This window comes from Elgaria multicarinata, chromosome 4 (genome assembly GCF_023053635.1).
Source record: "Elgaria multicarinata webbii isolate HBS135686 ecotype San Diego chromosome 4, rElgMul1.1.pri, whole genome shotgun sequence".
Classification (NCBI taxonomy): Eukaryota; Metazoa; Chordata; class Lepidosauria; order Squamata; family Anguidae; genus Elgaria; species Elgaria multicarinata.
This window is the reverse complement of record NC_086174.1, coordinates 91,991,584-92,014,049: the sequence shown is the minus strand read 5'-3', so window position 1 is coordinate 92,014,049 and position 22,466 is coordinate 91,991,584. Positions and strand designations below refer to the sequence as shown.

The window sequence follows — 22,466 nt, the reverse complement described above, 5'->3', positions numbered from 1 at the left end:
TTGTTATTTGTGGGAATGATTCAATAGAATATCTACCCACTATTTGCTGAATTGCCTGCTGTACAATTAAACAAGACATAGACATGTAAGCAGCTTCTTATCAATGCTGGATTGTTGTTTTTAGGGCAAAAGAAGAACAACAAAAGAATTTTAATTATCCAACAGCAACAGGTATAGAACTGGAAAGGTGGCTTTATTTGCCTTTGCAATTTAGCATGTACATCAAAGGATTTCCCTGTGCATTAGGGTTGTTTTTAATAATACTGAGTGTACAGACCTTGAAAAATTATATCCTGTCTATAAAATCTTGTCCAAATTAAGTGTGTGTACATGGTAGTGAGGAGTTGATTGTCCATCACAAAGTGTGTGTACTTCACGCAGCAGTCCCACATAGTCAAGAGAGCTTTAAAATCAGTCTATAATTTAGTATTACCCAATATTCTTGCGAATATTGCTTTCCCAAGAAAACTCCCAAGTTCTGTTGGACACACAAGCCCTTAGGCATGCCTCAAGCAGCTTTCTAAATTGCCATTGTTAGCATCTATGTCTTGCAATTGTGAACAATTTGTCCTCTCTCTAAAGCTTCGTGATATTTTAAAATCAAATGCAGTAATCTGATAAAAAAATAAAATAAAATAAATGAAATAATAATAATACATGCAGAATATCTATAAGTCAAGCACTATGTTTAGGCTGCATAAGTTATTTCCATTCCATTAGATTTGGAAGTAGGGGTGGGGAGCTGTTTAGTAGGGGCCTCACTGCAGCCCAGCTCAACCCCCAAGGGCCAGGTCATATGGGGGGGCAGTCCCTCCCCAAAGCCTCACCTTCTGAAAGCCCATTTTCCCAACTGCAGAGAGAGATAGGAAATCACTACTGCCTCTCTCTGCAAGAAGAAACCTGAGGAAGACACAGGGTCAAAAAAGCATGCTAAGGGGAATCCGCCAGTTATTTCTGACTGGGAGCAGCATGCAGGGGAATCCCAGTGGGGGCAGGAGTTTGAGGAGACCAGAGATTTCCTATTGCTGTTCTACAGCATTCTAAATTGCGTTCTATTAAAGCAGTATAGGTTGCAGACAATAATATGATTTTGTAATATGATTTCTGCCTGAGAAATATAGACTAAACCCACTAAAGTCTCTGGCAATGCTACTATTTTGGAGGATGGGGTGGCGTTTAAAAAATCTGCAACACCAGAGAAAGTAACAGGATAAAAGAATTGAGCTTGTATACAATGAGAAATGGTGATTCTTTCATATCACTTTCAACACTCTTAAACTATTATCTGCCTCCAGGCAGAAAGAGTGATTTATGATTCATGGGAAGGAAAGTTTTAATAATTTTTGGGATACAAAAATACAAGCACAAGAAAGGTACAGGAAAATACAGCAAGCCGCAAGCCTTTCATGAATAGAGCCCATAGTCCTCAAAACATATCACAGAAAGCAGATGTTCCAGACTGGTGCTGGGAGGTTATTGAAAGAACGGCTTCCTATTTGTACTTGTCATATTCTATCCATTCTGTATGATTGAACTGAATAGTAAACAGTCCAGGAAAAGGTAAATATGCAGTATCCAGACCAAAGACTTTGGCCGTGATTAATATGTGGGTGAGTTTACCTGCTCAGCATGCAGCCCACCCCAAGTGCTGCTGTCAAGAGTATATTCAACACAAGAGACTCAGATACTCTTTAACCACAATACTAGAGAAAACACTAATTTCTGAGAAGCCACATGTTATTCTGCCTTAGCTTCAAGAGAGAAAGAAAGGGAGACATCCTGGCCGACAGAGAGAGGGAGGAGACACCCCGGATCAGGAGGGAAAAGAAACTCAAGCCTCTGTTAAAGATACACACATACATCACACAAAGAATTTATGTTTCCCATACTGAAAGTATATCAAAGCTGGTGTGGCATACGGATTAAGAAACTGAACTACGATGCCCCAGTTCAAATCTACCATAAATTCCCTAGGTGACCATAGGCAAGCCTAGAGATGTGAAGGCCTGGAAAAAAAACAGAAAAATTCAGAAAAAAACATTTTTTCCTGAAGCCTTTTTTTGGTTTCCCCCCGATAAATTGGGAAAAAAATTAAAAATGAAGAAAAATGGATTATGGGATGTTTTATTTTAGCATGATGAATAAAATGTTTAAGACAAGGTGTTCATATATTGACTTATCCAAATGATTTCTAAAAACTATGTACAGTATCAGATTATTACAATTTCTGTGCACTGTGACAAGCAAGTCCTAGGTTGCAAAATGAGACTACAACTCTCAAATACAAGAGTAAGATGCATTTTTGCCTCTAGTGGGCACTGCCACTGAAGCAGAGACTGAAACTGATAGTGATAGCTATAGCTCAGAAAATGAGTCTGATAAATTTCATGCATATTCATTGAATCTTGGTCCCCACTTTTTCTCAGTTCTTTTTATGGGAATGGGTGCTTTTTGTCCACTTGACACTGTGGAGGACTAGCAGAGAAATAAATCATTTTATTTGTTACTAATGTTGATGGTTTCTTCTGCTTGTTTTAATTGTTTTTTGCCTACTCCTCATTAACTGGCAAAACCAAAGAGGTTCCTTACATTTCTGGTGTTCCTTACAGTTCAGGAGTTTGTAGCTCCATTTATTACCAAAAAAGGTAAAAATTTAAAAAAGTAAATTTAATTTGTAATAATTGTTTAAATACACTGTACTTTTAAAACACCAAATGTAATAATTTTATGCCGGACCAACTTGTACATAATTGCATTTTATGTTGCTAAAGTAACAAAGTGCTAATATTGCATTTTTTCCAAAAAATTGTTTTCCCCCGTAACCCCCCAGAAAAAAATTGGTTCCCCCCCCCCCATGCCTTCAAAATTTCTGGAAATTTAACATCTCTAGGCAAGTTGCACCTTCCCTCACCTCTTCCATATAGAAATAATACAACTGACCTGCAGCACAAATGCTCATTTACTCACTAAGACTGAAAGGGTGTGTCTCATGCCATAATGTAATTTTTTCATTTTCCTATCACAAAAAGAAGTGGAATTTACTTTTTTTGGAAAGGAGGGCTGGAATGAACAAAGACCACAAGCAAAAGGCATAGCTGTGAGAGTACAGTGATAGTGCTGAAAATGGTGGGAGATTACTATGGAGAAAGACCAATTGCAGAGGACTAAGAAAACCCATTATCCAGACAAGGCCCATGAGTACATAAAATGCCAGTACATTTATGTACTTTTATGTACATAAAAGTACATAAAAATACTTATTTATGTACTTTAAATGAGTACATAAAACAGTACAACTACTGTTTTACTGTTGAGTACAACAGTAGTTTAGTTGTACTCAAATAAACTAATATACTTAGTTTATTTGAGTACAACTAAAATACTGAGGTGTCAGGGCGACAGATACCAATAGTTACCTCCAGGACACTTGAAGACAGCAGTTCCTGAGATACTCCCCAAGTATATGGCAACACTCCAGAGCAAGTCTTAAAATATTTGAATGATTGGCATAATATAGTTTTATTAAAGAAATCAATTCTTCACAGCAGACAAAAATGCTTCCTGTGTAAGTCAGCATGATTTGCTTTAAATAGAGTAGTGCATATTAAAGTGAAAATGATGATCTAAAAATGTAACTGTAAATAAATGCAAACATCTTTCTAAAGAAAATGAGTTTTCAAAATAGATCAGTAAATATTTCTAAGAGATGTATTCAGCCACCTATGAGAGGGTAAAATATTGATTCCATATAGTACCACTCGAGACAACTTTAAAAGTAAGTTAGAATTAGGAATGTGCTGAATATTCACCCAATTTGTTTTGGAGACATTTTGTTGCAGGTTCTACATCTCCATTATTCTTTAGGTAAGATCTATTGCCACTAGATGCAACAAAGATGTGACAAGAGGTCCTGCTTTCACTACAGCTTTTAAAATTTTCTTTTAAATTAGTCTACCTGCTAATCCCCCACCACACCCCACAACAAATAAACAAATGAAAACTGAAATGAATTCCAGGACTGAACTATTCCAAAATCATTGATCATGTTGATTCATTTGTTTGTTCTCTCGTTTAAATTATAGTGTGACCGATAGGAATGCTTTATCACGAAAATTATGAAGTTGTTACAAAATCCCAAAGACTTTACAAGTTACAGAAGAGCTAGGCTAAATGTATTACAAACAATAATGTTAGTTTCACTATATAGTTCCCCCTGCCCCCACTCCTGGGGTTCTAGGTTAGAGTTGAGGAGGCATGTCCTCACACTGAAACCAGCACATATCATGTGACAGGCACACATACAAAGCATTTTGTAGATCAGAACAAAACCTCCTATTTATGGGATCTTTTCAATGAATGAACTTATGTTTAAACAGTGAGTTGTTTATAGTGATTTCCATAGACATGAACTGCACTTGGTGACGTCCTTTTTAAGGAACTGCATTTCATAGCTTGAAAACTCTCTTTTGAATCCCAAAGAGTTTACAAGTTACAAGTGTTTGCACATATCTCCCACCACCTCCCATTATACACTAGACACAGGATCTCACTGTGCTCTAGCAGAGCTGTGCAGATATTTAGAACACACAGCACTATTCTTATATTTGCACAGTATTATCACGTATTGTTCATATCAGAGCTGATTGCTTATGACTTCCCTGTGGTATGTTTGTAAAAATTGCTGTAATTTTGGGGACAAGGCAGACATTGGTATCTGTTGCTGGCACTCTGAAACAGAATTGTTCAGAAACTTGTGGGCAGCTTGTGACCATGCAGATGTTTGGGCCTACAACTCCCATCAGCCTTAGCCAGAATAGCCAATGTTGAGACATGATGGGAGTTATAGGCCCAAACATCTGCATGGTCACAAGCTGCCCACTCTGTTCTATTTTATTATTTCATTTCCTACATTTTTAGTTCTAGAGAGATGCTGTGTGCCCAGCAAGAGATACTCCAGTACATGAAGTAAGCCTTATTTGTTTATGACATTTATATTCCATCTTTCCATAAAAAATGCCCAAGGTGGCTAAAAACTCCAAAACAACTAACCCACAAGCAAAACAAACAAACAATAAAATCAGATAAGAGCATATTAAAAACTAACAGGCTGTTAAAAATGTAATTAAATTAGAATATTGATTAAAACACTGAGCAACAGAGAAAAAATAGGAATACATTTATCAGCCAAGCTGTACTTCACAATAGTTATTTGGAATTGTTTCAGTTGCCTTCCATCAGTCACACACAGATACATTAATCTCAGTTTCACCGTCTGTTTTTTTAGGTCAACTTCATTTTGGCATGATGTTGTCATTTGTTTTAAGACAGCAAGTTGGGAATTCAAGAAGAGACAGGCGGGTAAATTTGAGGATTGCATTTCAATTTTTTTGTAGCAATGCTATTGTGAGTCATCCCAATGGCTAGTTGACCCTTAGTCAAGATCTGACTGCATCCCACGGTTCCTTAAGGTACAAGAGTACTTAGGAAACCTAACAGAAAAATGTTGCATATTCCAAATTGACCTTACTTTCAAAAATAACCTACATTTATTTCAATATTACCTAACAAAGTACAAAAAAACAAAACAAAAAACCCACATTGTACTCATTAAGGGAGAAATGCAATCTATTCATACAGTTAAAGTCAGGATTAGAAATGACAGCGTACCTACCCAATTCACATTTGGATATGAAACAATTCATGCAGTTCCTTGGCCTATAGTCTGTGTTTCTTGTGTTCTAGCAAAGCTGATGTTTGCTTGTGGTTTGCATGAATTCTTTGTCACAATGTGACTAAGGGATCATCTACACCAAGTAGATAATCCACTATGAAAGTGGCATGAAAGTGGTATATAAAATGTAGGAGCCACACTGCTGCTTTATTGTGGTATTGAAGTGCACTGACAACTGTTGGGGTCCATTGACACATAGCATATACTGCTTTCATACCACTATATCCGGCTTGGTGTGGCTCCTGCCTTTTACATACCGCTTTCATACCACTTTCATAATGGAATATTCTGCTTGGTGTAGATGAGCCCCCAGTCTCCCCTCAAGCATTGTATATTTCCTGCCGACAATTCAGTGTAGGCCCAAAGTATAAAACCCCACATAGACACTTGCTATGACTGAATATTTGTCTATTGCAGAAATACAGTTTCCCAATTCCTGTGTATACCATGTGCATGCTATTTTGAAATAGACATGTGTGCAATTGTCACATATGACAATATCACAATTTTTCCTACGTTGAAACTCTTTCTACATAGGAAACACATAATGTGTGAAAAGACCCTCTGCATGTCGTTGCCTGATCCACTTTAGGCTTATTTGTGGTACTGCAATGAATAGCCTTTTGTGCGCATGAAAGAACACTTAGAACATCTGTGCAGATGGACAAATCCTAGGGCTTCCCCAGTGTATCTGTCTTTTGTGTACAGGCTCCTCAAAGCTCACATTCTGTGACTACATATTTTGTGATTTTGTGATAGTATTTTTTTTTTAAAAAATTAAAGTTTGAAAATTAAATAGTTTAGCCTAGTCTCATTAAACAATTATGTACAAATCTGAAAAGAAGTTGGGAGCATACAACTGTATAGGATTGTGCACAGTTATATTTTCTTTGTGTATATTAGGCAACAAGAAAATGAAAAAGTTTTCCTTTTTTAATGTAATTTGCTTTCAGACCTCGTTTCAGAGGATGGGAACCCTTGGGAAGTTACGATATTTACTCTGTAGTTCAGTATGCTGCCATGTAGCAAATGTTCCACAAAGCGGATTTTCAATAGCTATATTCCCTATAGGGAACTAGCGCCAACATAATGTTTGAAGATTGTTCCCCTACACACTCCCTCAAAAAGTGTCAGTGCAAGCAACTGTGAATGCCAGCTGTTCAAACCGTTCATTTTTCATAGCAATCCTATTCTTAGTCTAGAGCTCAGTGGAATGAATAGAAATATTTCCTCAAAGAGATTGCTTCTCTATGGCTGCAAGACTCTGCACGGTTACTTGAGAACTCAGTGGGGCTTAATTCCAGTTAGACATGCATAGGTCTGCAATGCAAAACAAAAAACCCTTAACTCTGTGAATCCAATCTATAAAATTTACTGGGTTTTTAAAAAATGTTATAGTAATATTGGATCAATAGCGTTAACTTGCCAATAGAAGCCTAATGGACAAAATACAATCCTACCAGGATCTTTTTCTCTTCTAAGCAGCTGGAGGTATTTTTGTGTGTCCAGGGGGGAATCCGCACATTGTTCTCAGGGCGCTTCCATCCGCCCCCAGTGCACCCCGAAAACGATCGTGTAACTCGCCTGTAAAAGAGCCGAGGAAGAAGCGTCCTTGCCGCCGCTGCCGCCACCCAACTCCCTCCTCGCCAGCCAGCTCGGAGAGCTCGGCAGAAGAAGGCGGGGTGGAGAGCGGAAGAAGCTCTCCACTCCGCCTTCTTCCCCCTAGCTCTCCGTCCCAGCCAGCGAGGAGAGAGTTGGGTGGCGGCACCGGCAAGGACGCTTCTTCCTCGGCTCTTTTACAGGCGAGTTATACAATCGTTTTCGGGGTGCACTGGGGGCGGATGGAAGCGCCCTGAGAACGACGTGCGGATTCCCCCCAAATATCCTTTGGCACTTCCTGTCACTTGTAGTGCTTTAAAAACATGCTCAATAGGTTTCTGTTATGGACCTTCTCTATAATATAGATTTTACACCCCTATGTACAATGTATTAATTGTGATCATTTTGCTGCATAACTCTAAATGGTGGCAATAGCAAAGTACTATCTTAATAAATAAGGTTGTTTTTGTATAGTTTTTAAAAATCTAAATGCTACTAATTGCTTCGCATAGGATGTTAATGTAAGCATAACTACTAGGACTGCAGAGCTTATTTGCATGTGCAAAACCTTATACAAAACCTTTTGTATATAAAAGCCAGTATACCAAATTCTGTTAAACTCCCCTTCAATCCATCTCATTTTTGTGTGGCCAAGAAAGAGTACCCAGAATGGGACCACATGGATTGGAGTAAACTTGGTTCCCAAGAAACTCGTATTCACAGACATGTTCTCCTGATCTGAGAAGGGGTCATGCAGCCATTATAACTAGTAAGCACTTAATTACACAATTACGAAATACAGTATAAAAAGCGCAACCAGGATAAAACCACACAGCAAAGTTGATATAAGATTAAAATACAGAGTTAAAACAGTAAAATTTAAATTTAAGTTAAAATTAAGTGTTAAAATACTGAGTGAATAAAAAGGTCTTCAGCTGGCGACGAAAGCAGTACAGTGTAGGCGCCAGGCGGACCTCTCTGGGGAGCTCGTTCCACAACCGGGGGGCTTTCTCCGCTGTGGCACCCTGGTTGTGGAACGAGCTCCCCAGAGAGGTCCACCTGGCACCTACACTGTACTGCTTTCGTCGCCAGCTGAAGACCTTTTTATTCACTCAGTATTTTAACACTTAATTTTAACTTAAATTTAAATTTTACTGTTTTAACTCTGTATTTTAATTCTTATATCAACTTTGCTGTGTGGTTTTATCCTGGTTGCGCTTTTTATACTGTATTTCGTAATTGTGTTTTAACCTGTTGGGTGTTTTACTGTGGTTTTAATTTTTGTGAACCGCCCAGAGAGCTTCGGCTATTGGGCGGTATAAAAATGTAATAAATAAATAAATAAATAAATAAATTCCTTCTTAAAGCTATCATAGTTGATGGCTATGGCTACATCTTGTGGCAGAAAAATCCAGTTGATGAAAGATACCAAAAGAAATATAGATTTACAGAATGAAGATATCAACATGAATTAAATGAATAGATTATTATTTTAAAGTATGTGAAAGATGATATCTGTCCATGGAATATTTTTTTAAAAAATCCAGAAACCATAATTGCTGACATTATGGCAGCTTTTTCTGATATCTCTGCAACTATTTTCCTGAAATTGTGTTCCTCGACATGTGTTGGTGCTCCCTCTTAATTTTATCAAGCTCAAGGTCAATCCATTACATAGCAATAGAATTCTTCAATCTTTAAGAATAGTTCTATTATCTTTAAAAAACATGTTTGTTTTAGCTTTCCCAATAAGTATGCACTTTATCTTTTTTTATCTAAACAATGAAGAAGTTTCAATAACCTACACTTGCACCCGGTTTGCACATAATGGCTAACTAGGGGTTAAACAACCTATAGGCCACAAATGAGCATGTGCCTACCTCCCACCTGCTCTGCTTTGTAAGCGATCCAGGAACACTCCATTCCAGGGTTGTTGTCATGAAGTGCCAACTTGGCACACTGGTTTCTTTAGGGTCAAACAACCAAGAGCTTTAAACTATGATTTGTTGTTGGGTTAAGGAGTGCCAGGTTTGTAAATCATGACAACAACCTAGGAATGGGATGTTCATGGGTTGTTCAGCAAAGCAGAAGTGGGTGAGTGGGAAGGAGCTAGCACACTCACTGGAAAAAAAACCCCAGGATTTGTTAACGATGGGTTGTTTCTTCATGCAAACTGTGTGTAAGAGTTGGCTTCAGATACAGAGGAACCAATGAATGATGTGAGGCATTAACCTAGGTGGCTTTTACAGGTTTTTTATATACCGTATTTCTTCGATTCTAAGACACACTTTTCCCCCCATATAAACATCTCTAAAACGGGGTGAATCTTAGAATCGCGGGTGCGTTTATTATTTCTTAGAATCAAAGCTTTTTTTTCTGTTGGTGGTACTGAAATTAGTGTGCGTCTTACAATCAATGGCGTCTTAGAATGGAAGAAATACGGTATGTGAGTCAAAGCTGCACAAGCCAAGGCATGGCAATGGCTGCACATATCTATCTATTTATTTATTTATTTATTACATTTTTATAAATAAATAAAGTGTGGGGGGACTTATAAAGTGAGATTTAAGGACTTATAAAGTGTGGGGGGACTAAATGCTTCATCTTTGGAGAGCATTTAATGAATTTGACACCAAGGAGTTTGTCACCCATTTCTACTATAAACATGGCTGAAAGGAAGAGATCAGAGAAAGCCACAGCTGTTGTTCCATCATGTGCCAGGCTTCATGGGCAGCTGTGAATGACCATAAATTAATATCTTGTTGTCCACAGGGATGCTTGAGGAATCCACAAAGCACAAAATTCTTTTGGAATATTACAAATCAGCATTATATGGAACAACAAATGGATCAGATGGTCTGTTCCTGCAAGTTTATAGACCAGCTGTAATCCTCAGATGCAGTTTTTCCAGTATCTTCAGTAAAACTGCATAAGCACATATTACAAAGCTTAGGTAAGACTGGCAATGATCAGGTTGAAACAACAGGAGAAGCAGGTACCCCAGATGACCAGGAAGGAAGAACAAGTGGAAGATGCAGAAATTATTCAAGGGAGTTGACCGTGGTGGCAAAAAAGGAGGTAGGAGGAGAGAAGTAAGTTAAACAGGCAAGGAGGAGATCAAAGGATAAGTAACCTGCTCCTCCAAAAAAACGAATACAAGGCAGAGTTGGGGTTTGAGCTCCAACACACTAAACAACTCCTTTGAACCCACAATTTTCAGCACCAACAGAAACCTATTTCACTGTAATCCCAGCTGCAAGTAAGAAAATAGGTTGATTAATAAAAAGGTGGGAATAATAGGGCACCTTGGTGGGTGCCAAGAAAGATGCCCAGGGGATTACTGTAATAAACAATGCCAATACCTAACTACATATAATGAAACAGAAAGTTCTAACCAGACAGGGTTGCTGCAGAACAATGTAAATGCAAGCCTGGGGTAAAAATAAGCGTATTCTCCTGAAACACTATTTGTTATAAGGCAACATTTGATTTGAGTTATCCCTTTTTATTAACTGCACTTAAAAAATAAGCCATATTTTAAAACAGCTCTTTTTATCTCCTATACGAACCCATTTCAGATAAGCTGATTTCTCTTTTTTGCACTTCAGCAAAAGATAGCTGTATCGCACCACAGGAGGAGAGAAAATGCCACCATGTGCTTCAAATGTCAGCCTTGTTCTACTTTTCTTTGACATTCGAAGTCTGGAAAGATATTCTAAACAACTGCCTAAGCAAAGAACCCATAAGACAGCACAGTGGAATGTGTGGGGTGGGTGGGGAGGGTAGCCACACATTCAGAAGTATTTAGCTAATCTCAGCGAGGTGCCTCTGAGCTCTCTGCTCCAGTACTGCATGAAATTTCAGAGTACTTAAGAGTTGTAGAAATAACTTCCATGTAAGTACGTAGTAAGAAACGTATAAACTTGGCCCAAGTCATTTTTTGACTTTAATCTTAAGACCTCAGTTAACAGTATGCTCAGCAAAATCTGATTTGTGATTTGGTTGATTAGAAAATGACCATTTCTGCAATGCATTTTCGATGTGCCCGGCAATCCTGGAGGTTTGGGTTTCACATGGCGAGAAAGGGATATCACAAATTAAGGTACCAAAAAGGAGAAGAGAAATTAGGCAGGAAGCTGCCAACAGTGCTTGAGGAAAAGAAAGGAATCTAGGGAATCTTAGCTGGAAGGGAGAACATTTATGGAGCTTTGAATCACTTGAGTGAAGGGTAGGTGGAACTTTATTCATACTTCTCTCTGATTTTATTTGTGTGTATTTGTAACTTCCTACTGCTGTGGGAGATACTTTTTTAAATACATTGCTTTGTGTGTGCTGATGGAGAAAGGTGGCCACACACACTCTGTATCTACGTGTTTTCCATTATGTGTCATATATCTATAACTCATAACAAAATAATCAACCATGAAGATAATGCACTAAACCATTTCCTGACCTATAAAGTCTTTACTTTCACACACAATTCACACAACAAAACAAAATGCATGGACAGCTTCTCTCATTCTGTGTCCTGTTCTTGAAATCTGCATTGCAGTGCCTCTCACTCTGTTCAGACTTCAAGTATTAATACTGCTTCATCTAGTGACAAGAAAACAGGCACCAAAGATGCATTAACACTTTCCCTTACTACAGCAGTTTTTATTCTGTTATTTTTTAATGCATTCGTTTTTCTTATTGTTTTGATCACATTTTATTTGTGATTGAAAGCTGATTTTAGTGCCATTTTTCATAGCAGAAAGGCGGGGTCCAAATCAAATGAATAAATGAATGAACACATCTATTCTGTAGCTTTATTAAGTGATCCATGAGCACCTGTACATTGTCTCCATTGCCACAGGCATTCCTCCCCTTCTTTTTCAAGGATGCCAAATACCATGGATTAAGTTCCAAATAAGATAAAATTTCATTTGTGCAATTCATTTCTAAGACTAAGATTTTTAACACTACTCCAGTGTGCTTTGATTCTACAGTGTGGCAAGAGTGGCAAGGAGTGCATTTGCACAATTACACTTCATGCCCAGCTGTGACAATTTCTGAGTCAGTCTGACCTGGCAACACTTATCTGTGCTTTGATCACAACAGAATACTGCACTGGCACTCTGCATAGGGTTAGCCCTGAAGAATTTCCTGAAGCTTAGGTTGGTGCAAAATGTAGCAGCTACACTATTAATCCATGAACGATTATCAGGACCATATTAGAAAGATCTGGCTTGAAAGATTTGCACTGGTTGTCAATTGCTTAATTCAAGGTGGTTTTAACCTTTAAAGCCCTAAATGGCTTAGGACCTGGCTAACTAAGGGCCCACCTATTTTGTTATGAATTTGCACAGTTATTAAGGTTTGCAGAGAAAGTTCTGTTGAGGGCACAATTGCTACAGAGGCACATTATTCAGGGAACAAGATCCTAGTGACTCTTTTGCACCAGTTAGCAGCCCCAACTTCCCAACCCCAAAAAACAAACATAAAAATTAGAACTAGAGATTCCTCCACTGAAAACTAATTCACCACATTTGCTAATATAGGAGTCATGCAAATTTATCCTACTTTTGAAGATTAAGTTAAAAGGAAAAGTCATATAGGTCTATAGTAACATTTGGTATGATTATAGGGTCTAGGGACAGATTTGTAACATAAATGCAGCTGTCATGTTAACAACTTTCTAACCACCAAGGATATTTTTAACTTCATCCGTACAATTACAATTTTAGAGTCCTTTCATATTTTATTTTTTGGTCCAAAGCTAAAAAGTCACTTCTGAAAAGTATAAGTCTGAGTTTTGAAGCTCTTACTTTTTTAAAGTCATTCTTTTTTATATTTATAGAAGCATCAAAAACTTTAACTATATCATTTGGTTTGCTGGTAAATCTAACTTCCATTTGGTAGCAGTTTACTGATCACATGTGCTCATTTCACAGGAAAAAAATGCTAAGCAGAACAGATGGAGCATTTTAATATATAAGTAGGTGCACTGATCTAGCCAGGAAGAGAATACAGCTTACTACTCCAGCAGCCAGGGTCTCTGAATAGTTTGCTAGTGCCACATGCAGTACTTCACTTTTAAAAGCAGTTTTATAACTTTAGAAATTAAAATTTTAGAAATGCCTTCAGTGGCTTCCCATAGTTCCAGACAGAATCAAACAACCATACCAAGGTCAGAATATTTGATATCCAAAATCCCTATCAAATAAGCATATGATTAATTTTTGTTAATTCGTTTAATTTATACCTTGCCTCCTCCAAGAATGTTTGGGTAATCATACTAATTACAGCAAGAGCCAATTTACTGATAAATTACAAATATGAATTGAATGCAATTTTCAAAGAGTTAGCAGACATGTGAAAAGATTGTGTGATTGATTTATCATGCACCTTCCTAGCTCACATCATAATCATGTTCTAGCTCAATTTATTTCCGTCAGTTTTGTGGTTTCCTGATGGGTTTAAGTTGCTAGCTAGCCATCACACAAGTTCACCATGAACCACAAGCAAAGTATACAGGCAAGCCGTCTGCTTCATGCCTGAGAAGAGGGGCAAAGGACAAAGAAGAGATTCAGGGCATGTCTACACCAGCCATTTATTTATTTATTTATTTATTTATTTATTTATTTATTATTAACATTTATAGACCGCACCATAGCCGAAGCTCTCTGGGCGGATTACAAAAGTTAAAAACATTGAACATTAAAAAGAAATATACAAAATTTAAAACCATAAAAAGCATAAAATACAAACAAAAACAGACAATATCCATTTAAAAACTATTCTGGGGTCAGTTAAAAAACTCCGCATATGCTCTTAAATGCTGTTAAATGCCTGGGAGAAAAGTCTTGACCTGGTGCCAAAAAGATAACGATGTTGGCGCCAGGCAAGCCTCGTCAGGGAGATCATTCCATAACTGAGGGGCCACCACCGAAAAGGCCCTCTCCCTGGTTGCCATTCTCCGAGCTTCCCTTGGGGTAGGCACCCGGGGGAGGACCTTAAATGTTGAGCATAGTGTACGGGTAGGTTCATGTCGGGAGAGGTGTTCCATCAGGTATTGTGGTCCCTAGCCGGGATCACAATACCTGGGATCATCCCGAGATCATCCTGTGCATCCAGATGACACCCAGGGGATCCTGGAAGCAGGCAGGGACAATCCCTCCATTTTCCTGGGATAATCCTTAGGTGTAGAAAGGGCCTTAGAAAAGAATATCAAGCCTATCTCTATTACAGCATTTTACAGATGTTTTGAAAACCAGTTTAATGGCCAGGGCTTTCTCTCAAGAATAATTTAAAAAATTCACTGTTTGGGATCCTAACAGTGCAATCCTATACATTTTCCCTCAGAGGTAAGCATGTGTTCAATGAATTAAATGTGTCAATGTATTAAATGGGGCTTACTCTCTAATAAGCATTTTTAGCCCAAGCCTCCCTCAAAGAATTACAGTTCCCAAGGTTATCTAAAGAAAGGAAATGAGTATTAAACCAATCTGACATACAGATATGCATCTAAAGATTTCTGTTAAATATGCTGTCATAAAACATAAGGAAATCTTTTAATTAATTTATTAACATATTTATAACACCTTTCTATTTTTTAAATAAACCCTCAAAGCTGGTTGAAGAGGGGGGAAAGGAAACTTTGAGGAAAAATTCCTTCCCAACCACCAGTGAGGTATAGTGAGATATAGTGGCTAAAGTGTTGAACTGGGAGTTCGGAGATCCGGCTTTGTCTCCATTCGGCCATGAAGCCAGTCAGACTCTTAGCCCAACCTACCTCACAGACTCTCAGCCCAACCTACCTCACAGGGTTGTTGTTGTGAGGATATAATGGAGAGGAGGGGGATTATGTACACTGCCTTGGGTTCCTTGGAGAAAAAAAGCTGGGATATAAATGCAATAAAATAAATAAATAAATTAGATCCAGATTGAGAACCAAACTGCTGGCCAACCAAGGACAAGCCAATGCTCAAAACAATGCCATGTATGAATAGAATACCAAAAGACTGTCTAAATATGGAGTTCTATGGGCAGCTCACCTGTTGGTCCAGCACAAAAAAATGTCTACAGTGTTAACTTTTACTGTGCAGCCTTATCATTCCATGACTCTAGAACATACCACCACAGGGATAATCAAATTGTAACTTTTCCCATTTAGTCAAAATTGCACTTTTCTGCTCAAAAACTCTTAGAAGCAATCAATCAAACCCTACCTACATAGCCAGACAAGTTCCTTCTTTTCATCTAGAAAGAGTGGATAGAGGAAGCATTCACATGTTAGCTTATATCCCTTAACATGCTATTTTAAAAAAGGCTATTTAAAAAAAAGCAATGCAGATACTTCAGAGGTGTCTGCCACTGAGGACAGAGCTTTATTGATGCAGAACGGTACATTCTGATTCGGGATGAGCAGCTTCACCAAGCCAAAATAAGTGAGGGGAAAACACCTTAGTCTAGGATCTACCACTTGGTGATCGGAGAATTCCTTCAAACGTATGCAGGAAACTGAGAAAATCAGAGCTTCTGAAAATTAACTGTGGTCTGATTTATACAGGATGGGACAGGGGGAAAGTATTTATTCACATAAACTTCCCATGAAAACTGAGTCACACTTAAGAACACCCACCACATCATTTGTAAATTTAGCATGCCAGGCATCAGTGGCCTGGGAGGTATGCTGGTAGCATGCTAACATGATCAGTCCATTGTGGAAAGAAACCGTGTGTGGATAAGGTCATTCCATGTTTCTGATGTCCAGTATTAAAAAAAGCAAGAAAAAAGGCTGAGGGACTTCACAGGAGACATTAAGAAATGTAGTTTTGTGTGCCTTTACCTTTGCTACCAAAATATTTTAAGAGAACACTGCAAGTCCTGCAAACTCCTTCAGTAAACTGATCTCCCATTTCAGAGTATGGCTTTTGACATATTCATGTCTTATGAGCAGCTTGAGGGGACAGGAATTGATAATCCCTTACTGATTGGCTTTCCTCAGCTTTTTATGTGCTTTAGATGTGTCTCTGCCTTAATTTGACATCCAGAAGCTCATTCTGTTGCTCTCTCTCAGGTCATCTGACCCCACCCCAGGCAGCTTATTTAAATTGGTGGATGCATTCACAACACACTGTTGTGAACCACCCACTCACTCCCAATTCAGTTCTACACTGTGCCCATAAACCCTCTCCATAGTTCTGTCCATTTCCATTTTCCTGATTGCATTTCCAAGTAGTGCTGCTTGAATTCAAAACATTTCAACTCCATTTTTATTTTTAATCCTTTATTCTGTATGAAACCCAGGATTTTAGAGGCATCAGTGCCTAATTACTGAGAAAAGCCAGAGAGAAAACAACAAATGCTTGTACTAAAATATGATAGCCATTTTCTCTTTTACAGAGTCCCCCCCAAACACTACTGTGTTCTACCATGTTCAATGTACAGTTTCCATCACTGGCTAAAAGATTTTAATCCAGATATTACAGCCTTCAAAACTACTATCCTCCTATACAAAGTTCTACATATCTATGGACAAGTGACCTTATGTCATGGCCCCTCCTGAGGAGTCTTCTTCTGAGGAGGAACCAGATTTACCTGTGGTTGTAGACTCTGCTTCCCTCGAGGATATTCCAGGGGCAGTATTACAGCGTGAGAAGGGACATGCAGCTTAAGAGTATGCAGCCCCCTCGGGAGAGCCCCGTAAAGGCCATCATCTTCCACCTCCTCCAGTCTCCAATGGCACAGATTCTTAGCCAAAAGCCAGTCATCCAGCCAGCTCCCAGGAAAGACAGCAATTGAAGTGCAGAGAGCAAGTCCAGCCTGAGAGGAAAAGTCCTTGACTGCAGGCTAGAAACTTAACTCTGTAAACGCCGCCCTAATATAGCTGGTTGAGATAGAAGGTTCCTTAATAAGCCACAGCTGGAGCTAAGGCTCTGTATAAAAGGAAGCTTCGAAGAAGCACACAGCAATGGCAAGAACCGTTGTGACATTGCTGGTTCCACTGTCTGTGCTGTGTTTCCTGCATTCTTGACCTTGGGCTTTATTGGGACTTGGACTTTGGACTTGGACTCCGGACTTGGACTCTGTGTCTCTGCTGCTGGGACTCAGTGCACTGTCCTGGGAGCTTGCTTATCTCTGCCTGTTACTCCTGGCAACTAGGAGCGTTGCTGCTGGCCAGCTTCCCAGGGCTGACAAGACTCTGTATCTGTAAAAACAACACCTTCTGCATGAGTCTCCTGAACAGCTTCCTCTTCTTGAACAGCTTTGTTCACCTTGGCTTGGGAAATGCCATCAGAAATATTCACAGGGAAGGGAAACTAATAGGCTAGTTGCAGTCTTCTGTAACTTTCCACTCCAAGAAAAACCTGCGCCCCAAGAACTATAGGTGAAGAAACCACAAGACGACTGACTAACTGGGTATTTGGGCTTCATGCATTAGTAACATCACTAACCAACACACCTGTTACTACTTCCTTCATATTTCATCAATTTGCATGATTTTAACTTAAAGTTCTGACTGATGTCAGAAGAATCAGAAGGTTGCCAAACAATGAATTTTGTTTAATAAACTCACATAAGTGTTGAGGGCTGAGGCCAGTTCTTTAAAAAAATGTACAGATATGAAGAGAAAGTTTTAAAGTATCACAAATTCTTTGGAGTGGAAGCCTGTAATCTACAAGTAGTGAACAGAAATTAGGTAAAGCCAGTGGCCTAGCAGAAAACAATTCCAAACTAAAAGATGGCAAAGATCTTTGAATACGTACAAAGCTAACGCAATAAATTCCCAAATGGGAATTTTACACTAGTGGCAGCTACTAAACTGTTGCATGCCCACTCAGCAGACCTCTCAAAAGATTAACAGTTTTCCAGGTGTTGGGGAATCTTCAAATAAAACAAGAAGCCATCTTCAAGATCTGCTCCATATCATGGAAGCAAAGGAGATTATGGGAGATGTGCTCTCAGTTTGACACTATAAAAGGCTACAAGAGGATCTCCCTCCTCCATACCTCTAAAGGATCATCATTACAGTTCAATGGAAGGAATTACCGTATTTCTTCGATTGTAAGATGCCATTGATTGTAAGACGCACATTAATTTCAGTACCACCAGCAGAAAAAAACAACCCTAAGACACACCCGCGATTCTAAGATGCACCCCATTTTTAGAGATGTTTATATGGGGAAAAAAGTGTGTCTTAGAATCGAAGAAATAGGGTATTTATCTCACTGTGGAGTTCTCTACTAGACTGGGACCCTTAATACATCAGAATAATGGGAAAGTAAGGGTAGTGACTTTTTGCACTGTGTTAAAGCATTATGTCAATGACAAAGGAAGAGTGTTTATTTAAATAAATAAATAAAAACAAATTAACAACACAGAGAATTTGGCTGCAGTAGTAACAATGTAGGTTCTGGGGATACTTTGGAACTGGTAGTGGGCAGCATAGCTGGTTTCCAGTTTGGGAGACCTTCAGCAGCATGCCATCACATGGGGCCTCTCTCCACCCCTCTCCTCTATTCAATGACAGTGGTTGTGGTTTCACAGCATTGGCTGGTTGGGGTTGACCCTCCTTGGCCCTCCCAGGACACTGAGGCTTCAACAACTGCCCAATGGTGCCAACGCTTGATGCTAGCCTTGACGTGTAGTAATGAGCACCAGCTATGTAAGAGGTTAGCATGGGACAGAGGCAAGCATAAAGGGACATCGGGCAATGATGTCCAATCCCTGATAATTCCATTAACCTCCAGTATGCAGACATAGATCACCAAAAACACATTAGCTCATAGCTAGTTTAAAAAGAGGGAAAAGGAAAGGAAAGGAACTTCTTGTTCAAGCACTTGAGTCATTACTGACTCCTAGAGGGACGCCTGCTTTTGCTGATGTTTTCTTGGCAGACTTTGTAGCAGGGTGGTTTGCCATTGCCTTCCCCAGTCGCAGTTACCTTTCCCCCAGCTAGCTGGGTACTCATTTTACCGACCTCGGAAGGATGGAAGGCTGAGTCCACCTGAGCCGGCTGCCTGAGAACCAGCTTCCGCTGGGATCGAACTCAGGCCGTGGGGAGAGTTTCGGTTGTAGTAACTGCCGCTTACCACTCTGCGCCACACGAGGCTCTTTTAAAAAGAGGGAGTATGCACCTAATATTTTATTGCACTTGACAGATGCCAAAGAGAACTATCCTTGCAGAATTAACATCTTTATCAACTGAACAGTTGTGGTGTAGGCAGCTCCTCCAACATTGCTTAAGTATTTGGCTTCATTAGGAAATGGGAGAAGAAAAGCTTATTCAGTTTCCATGACTATTCACCCTTTAGCATCTCAGCTGAGCGGGACAACAAGTGATCCTATTGATGTAAACTCTGGCCATCACGTTTTTGTGAGATGGATGCCACAAGCCCCATTTAATACAGAGCAATGAATATGCCAACCACATTTTGAAAATGCTTATCTTAAAAAATCCTTAGGAAGTTTGTTTTTTTTACTTTAAGTTGTAACTAAATTTAGAAAGTGTTGAAAAAAGTTACTGTGTGTATATACTGATTAGTCCACTGTGAATACATTTTTTTTTCAATAAAAATACTTCATTGCAGAATTTGCCATCTTTTGCAACAAGGAAAAAATAGTCTGGTTCACTTTCATCCATTGTTTGGTTCGCTCAGCACTGGAACACAAGGTGAACAATGATCCAACGGCACACTCTGCTTCTCCAGTGCTCATCCAGGCTACCATCTCATTCTAGTGTGTATGTTTTGCCAAGCTTTGTCATTTTTTGCCTAGCCTATCATATAACTTCATTCTTTGATTACCTTCACTCATTCCATATACGTTGAGAATGGGTGTGCTAAAGCCATCTCTATTTGCCATATTATGATCACTATTGTCCGAAACCAAAAAAGGCTTTGGAAAAAAACAAAAAAAAGTTTCTCCCCGAGTTTTTCTGGGTTTTTACCAGGCCTTCACATCTCTATTATTGCCCCCTTTTGTCTCAGTCCTCCTGCTTGCTGATATGGTTGCTGGCCCAAACTGCCCTGCAATTAGATCTACCCATCATGACACGATATGTAACAGTAAGATGTGTAACTAACCCCCCTTCTGTGTTAGTTCCTGCTCATCCATCTGCCATTTTCTTCACTATCCCCACACTCTGGTGAAACTAACAAAGCCAGGGAAACCCTTGCCAGTTTCACCAAAGTCTCATTAGATAGCTTTTTTTAAAAAAAATTACAATGTGTACCAGTTGAGGTGCTCCTTGGAAACAGGAAAAGCAACACCTTCAGCCTATTCTGGTAAAATGTATAAGAATTTCCCCTGACCTTGTCAGTTTGATTAGAGAGTAAAGTGGGAGAGGGAGGTGTGAAAGAAATGAGTGTGTGGCAGGTATGAAAAGTCATGAAGAAGGAAATGAAATTGCTAAAGAAGATAGACTTCTTAATAGTGATTAAAGAGATGATATTTCTGTATATGAAGGAGAGATTAAAATATCTAAAAAGTCATTCCCAAATGTGTGCAACCCTAGGGAAAATAGTAGATGGAAAACTAAAACCGTACTTCTGACAGAAAATATCTGCTCACTCATGTTATACAAAAAATGCGGAATGAAATGTGCCTGTAAATTCATCTTCCTACCCAATACAAGCACGATTAAAAGTTTATTTTGTCCTTCACAAATGCACACCAACAGTGGGGGAGAGACCTTAAAAGCATTTTGCACATATGTGAAATTTGCCTTTGTCTCTTCTACCTCTTCTTTAATGTCTCTTGCCAATATTTCCTGTTATGTTTGCAACAGTTTATCCTCTGTATCAAGCAAGCAAGCACATTATTCTACCTACGGATTGGTTCTCAAAACAAAACACACTTTTGAGAATAATACAGGATTAACATCAATTCAAGTAACAATAAGAGCAATACAATTAGCAGTAAGATTAATCAGCAGTGAGCATTATTAATGTAATTACAAGCTCGGGAAACCCTGGGTGAACAAGTGCATTTTCAGGAGGCGTTTGAAAGATGCCACATTTTCTGCTTCCTCAACTACATGGAGGAGGGTTTTCCAGAGGGTGGGTGCTGCTACTGAGAAGGCTCACCATCGAGGTATTATGTAGCGATATTTTGTTAGTTTTGGAATATTATTATTATTATTTATTTATATAGCACCATCAATGTACATTAGCGATCAAGAATAGCGATCAGGAATAGCGATCAAAATGTCCTCTAATGATCTTAAAGGTCGGCTGGGTATACATAAGGGAAGGCGGTCTACTAGTTATACTGGTCACAATTTATTTAGGAGTTTGTATGACAGTAACATAATCTGGAACATCACTCAGAAACTAATAGGCACAGGACCTTTATCCCCATAGGACCTTTATCAAATCCTGTCCTCTTTCCTCTGTTTTGTTTGTTTGTTTTCTAACTTTATGCCCTTTAATTAGAAGTCATGCCCTCCTGTATTCTCTGCAGCATTAAACAAAGATTAAATTTAGAACAGGAGATGGGTCTCAAATGAAGGCATTTTTCTTAGTGATCAATGGGATCAAGTTTGGAAATCCCCTATATTCTGTTGCATTGCCTGTAGTCCAAAAGATGAACTAGAAAGTCTATGCTAGGTGTAATTCTTCATGTCAATTTTGAACACTGAAATACCAGAGACAAAGGCCACATCAAGAGTATGTCCTGCCCTATGTGTTGGGCCATTGAAAAACTGAGCCAGCACCGTGGTTGTCATTGAGGACTTGAAGTCCCCAGCTGGTTCTCTTAAGGTAGCTTCAGCATGGATTTTGAAATCTCCCAAGGCCAGAATCCTTCGATTCCTTAACACTACATCCAAGACTGCCTCAGTCAGCTCGTTCACAGAATCCACCCGGCAGCAGGGTGAGCAGTACAACAACAGTAGCCCATCTATCTCTTTGGCCCAACACAAAGTACAAGCCCTCAGAGCCTGTCCCAAGGCAGAGGGATTTCCTGGTAAATGAGATTGAGCTTTTATGGTTATGGCTCCTCTGCCCAGCCCTCCAGCCTGGACTGGTGCTGCACTGAATAACCAAGTGGGCAGAGTTGGGTCATGTCTACACTGCCCCTCTCCCCCATCCAGATCTCTATGATGCACACCAGGTCCTTTCCCTCATCCACATCATATCATAGATATGTG

At 39.2% G+C, this 22,466-nt stretch overlaps 1 protein-coding gene across 3 annotated transcripts in view; it reads right to left on the bottom strand.

Annotated features, from left to right (window-relative positions):
- The window catches only part of FYN (FYN proto-oncogene, Src family tyrosine kinase), a 139,796-nt gene that overhangs the window by 92,615 nt on the left and 24,715 nt on the right, over positions 1–22,466 (bottom strand). The window contains exon 1 of one of the 3 annotated variants that reach the window (XM_063124773.1): positions 5,672–5,734. The exons of the other annotated variants lie outside the window; for them this stretch is intronic. The gene's annotated coding sequence lies outside the window, so the exon portion shown is untranslated. Of the gene's footprint in view, positions 1–5,671; positions 5,735–22,466 lie in introns of those variants that run through there. 3 annotated transcript variants of the gene reach the window in all.